The sequence below is a fragment of the Miniopterus schreibersii genome (assembly GCF_964146895.1).
Source record: "Miniopterus schreibersii genome assembly, chromosome: X".
Lineage (NCBI taxonomy): Eukaryota > Metazoa > Chordata > Mammalia > Chiroptera > Miniopteridae > Miniopterus > Miniopterus schreibersii.
Window position 1 is genome coordinate 93,810,274 of NC_138104.1, and position 4,413 is coordinate 93,814,686.

Below are 4,413 nucleotides of genomic sequence, written 5' to 3' on the forward strand. Positions count from 1 at the left end.
AACCAACTTAGCCACGCCAGCCAGGGCAAGATAATTTTTTTTAACAGTGGTTTCTCATTCTTTTTTGTTTGTTTGTTTTTAATTTTATTATTGTTTAAAATATTACAGATGTCCCTTTTTCTCCCCAATCACCCGTTCCACCCCGTTCCTTCCCCCTCCCCAGTCCCTCTCCTCACCATTGTCTGTGTCCTTGGGTTGTGTATAAATGCACATAAATTCTTTGGTTGCTCTCTCCCCCTCCACCCACCTGCCCTCCTCCATCCCTCTGACATTCCTCAGTCTCATCTATGCTTCCATGTCATTGAATCTATTCTGTTCATCAGTTTATTAAGTTCTTTAGATTCCACGTATAAGCGAGATCATGTGATATTTGTCTTTCTCTGCCTGGCTTATTTCACTTAGAATAATATTCTCCAGGTCCATCCATACTGTCCCAAAGGGTAAGAGATCCTTCTTCTTTACAGCTGCGTAGTATTCCAGGTTTCTCATTCTTAGTGCAATTATAGCATGAATAAGTTTGTTTGAAAGTTGATGACCTAGTTTTCCAAGAACGTTTCCTGCTTGAATTAGATATCTAAAAGTATATATGGTTCAGCAACCCAAGGTAAGATGGTTAGTAGATACTTTTCACTTATGATTCTAAATGGAATTGATGACACGTAGTGTTAGGTTTTATTTGATTTTATTCTTCTACTTGTAATAATGACATTGATCATAGCTTATGTATCTGTCCAAGTATGATTAGGTGCCTTTTAGTTTACTTTAATGATACATTCGATGCCAGCTCTATTTTCCTGGCACCATATCAGAATAGAACAAATGGAACATAACAGGGAACAATGAAGATGGAGTGGAGAATCTGTTCTTAAGGACAGTGATTCTCACCACTACACAAGTGCTATATGTTTCCTGGTCTGATTTTGTGACTACTTTGTCTTCCAATCCCTGCTATTCAAAATCTGGTACAGCATATGTGCTTTATAATACCACCACCACCACCACACACACACACACACACGCAGAGGAATCAGGGTTGCTGAGCTGTTTTAAGAACTTTCTGCATGCTACCAATTGAGATCATTGTAGACACATGGATGAGGGCTGGGCTGGCTAGGTTTTAGCTGGGGTTCCCTAGGTTAGAACTGAGGAGTTAAGTGATGAGATCACGTTTCCCTCTTTGAACAACATCTGCAGTAGACATGTATAAGATTGGTTGCTTGGAGCTCCCTAACCCCATCTGAGTGGCTACTTACGGAAATAGCCATATTAGTAGATTTGGACCTGGCCATGGGGTTCTGGGTGAGGGAGTTTCTGATAAGTCAAATGAGCCAATCATAAGGCCTTTCCCTGCTGCCGTAGCCAACCAGTCCAGGGCCATTTGGGCCAATGGATCTCTTCTCAGGACTTTTTGTACTTGGGATGCAGATTTTTGGGCCAATCTCTATGCATGTGGCTGTGGTTGTAAGATGTAAAGTTCAGGAGCTTCTTTTGCCATGTGGAGAAAGCCATTATACAGGGGAAAAGAAAAGAAAAAAAAGAGATGAAGCCAGTGTGCAGAGGAAAGCAAAGGCAAGCGCTGGAGAAAAGGTATCTTCGTGGCATTGAGTCCCTGCTCCCAGCTGTCCCAGTCCAAACTGACACTGTTTATACACTGATGAGAATGTGTCTGGCTGGAAGGTGACTTGATTGCCTCCAAATTATAAGCTTTCCCTACCCATTATTATGCCATCTGTGTAACCTGGAAAATTCTCTTGAACTTAGTTTTTCTCTCTGAACCTCCCATTGCCTCAGCCTAAAAGTTCAAATAAAAACAAGAGAAACAAGCTCTGGCTGGTGTGGCTCAGTGGTTAGAGTGCCAGCCCTCACACCACAGGGTCCTGGGTTCGATTTCTTGTCAAGGGCACATAACTGGGGCGCATGCAGGAGGCAACCAGTCAATGTGGCTCTCTCACATCGATGTTTCTCTCTCTCTCTCCTTCCATCCCTCCACTCTCTGAAAAAGCAATGGAAAAAAAATCCTCAGGTGAGGATTAACCAAAACAAACAAACCAACCAAAATATGAAGAGCATAATTCGATAAAATATTTATTGCACTGTATTGGGTGTGGTAGAGTATAAAGAGTATAGAGTATAAAGGTGTGGTAGAGTATAGCTGACACAAAGCAAAGCAAACCCATCCCTGAATAGGTGCAGACAGTATGACCAAAAATAAATGAGACATCCCTGCAGGCCACAAGGAGAGTATTCTGGATGCTGGACTGATAAAAAGGAAAAATAGGTGGAGTGGAAAGAGAAAGCCAAAGACCATGTTTCATTTGTAATTTATGGAAAAATAGGTGGAGCGGAAAGAGAAAGCCAAAGACCATGTTTCATTTGTAATTTATGAAATTACTTTTTAAAAAGCCAGCTCACCTGGGCCAGTGTGGCTCAGTTGGTTGAACATCAACCCATGAACCAGGAAGTCCCCAGATCTATTCCCCGGCACGTGCCTGGGTTGCCGGCTGGATCCCCAGTAGGGGGCGTGCAGGAGGCAGCGAGTGATTTCTCTCTCTCATTGATGTTTCTATCTTTCCCTTTCCCCTCCTCTCTCTGAAATCAATAAAAACTGAAAGGTTAACAATCAGTGGTGGTGCACGGGTAGGCTAAATAGCCATCTCAGATGGGTGAATAAAAAAAATTAAATTTATTGGAAGGGCTGGGGATGTCCAAAGGAAAGGGCTACACAGCACTGAGCCAAATGGTATTGGATCTATGATGGCAGCAAAAATACACTTGGGATAGTAAAGCAAGAAAGAGCATAGAAGACACAACAGGAGAACCTAGGCTGGGCTACTTTGGCTCACTGAGAAGTTGGAGAGAGAAGGGGGCCTTGGAGACAGGTTCAGGGGGTAAGCCCTGGACCAGCTGCCACTGCCCATTGCTCCCCTGGCTGCAAGTCTTGTGGGGTCCCCTCAGAGGGATGGAGATGATGCAGGCATGCTCCCCTGGTGGGGGAACTCCATCTGGGTCCTTTGTCCTGAGCATATTTATCTCTTTCTTGCAGGCATGAATCTTAGAATATTCATAGAATATTCATCAGCTTTCCAGGTGTGCTCTTTCAGGGTTGTGGTCTCCATTGATTGGTCCATGCCAGGGCAGGGGGTCATTAGTCAATGTAGCTGGTCCTGAGGCAGCCACAGCACCACTGGTCTGCTTATCTGGGCCTGGAGCTGAAATACAACTGAGGCCGAGATGTAATCTTTAGGGAGAAAACGATCAGGGGTCCCAGGTTCTTATTTTTGCCCCTTGCCCTTAGGCATCTGGGGCTTCCTGCCCTGGTGAGTTTCTGTTCTTGGGTTCCTGTACCTGGCCCACCTAACAAAAACATATTTTAAAAAATAATAAAAAGCCAGCTTAATTAAAATTGGCACATTTTTGCTAAGCGTGAGGTATCAGAAGAAACACACAATATGGACCCTGTCTCCTAGGAAATTACCATCTTGAAAGGTCCCCTCATTACCTCATTTTATTTCCTCTTTAGACCGCTCTACTACATTTGAAATGTTATTTGCTAACTTGCTTGTTGACTTATTTTCCTTTCCTGGAATGTAAGCGCCCCAAAGGCAGGAATTTTTATGCTTTGTTGCATCCCCAGCATCTGAAATGATATCTGGCTCACTGCAAACAGCTCAATAAGCATTCGTTGATGGCCTGGGGAGGGGAGTGCGTGCGAGGGGTGGGGCAATGGGAGAAAAAAGGGGACATAGATAATATTTTGAACAATAAAAAAAACACAAGAATTCATTGAATGAAATGGAGACTAAAATCCTAGGGTAAAATCATCTTAAAGCTGTGACCTTGTATTTCTCTGTGACCTTGAAGATCTCCAACTCCCCACCACTAGGGGGCAGACCTAGATTAGAAGAGAAACGATTTTTTCCCCTTTCGGTCAGTGGTTCTCAACCTTTGCTTCCTTTAGCATAACCTGCGGCGCCTTTACACTTCTGGAAGACCAGGCCCCACCCCTGACTGACTAAATCAGTCTCCAGGGGGTGGGGCCCAAGCTTCAGTAGTTTGGAAAACTGCCCAGAAGATGCCAAGGTACAGCTAAGGGCAAGAACCCTGGACCTGGAGCCGAGGCGCTGCAGTCAAAGTCGCGCAGCCTTCAGCGAAGAGGGGTAACGGAGACCAGCTCTAAGGCCCTGGCAGCACTGCGCCCCCACGTCACACCCTGACCGCTCCCCGCTGTATTTCACCAACAATGGCAGGGTTGAGCCGGCCCCCTAGTTAGAAAAGCGCTGCACTGCCTATTGAGTGGGAAGCTCCACCGAAACGGCTCCAGTTTCTGGCCAATGAGCTGAGCTGCAGGCGCAGGAGGCCCCGGCCCAGGCAGCGCGGCCCGGCCCAGGCAGCGAGGCCCCGCCCCCCGGCAGC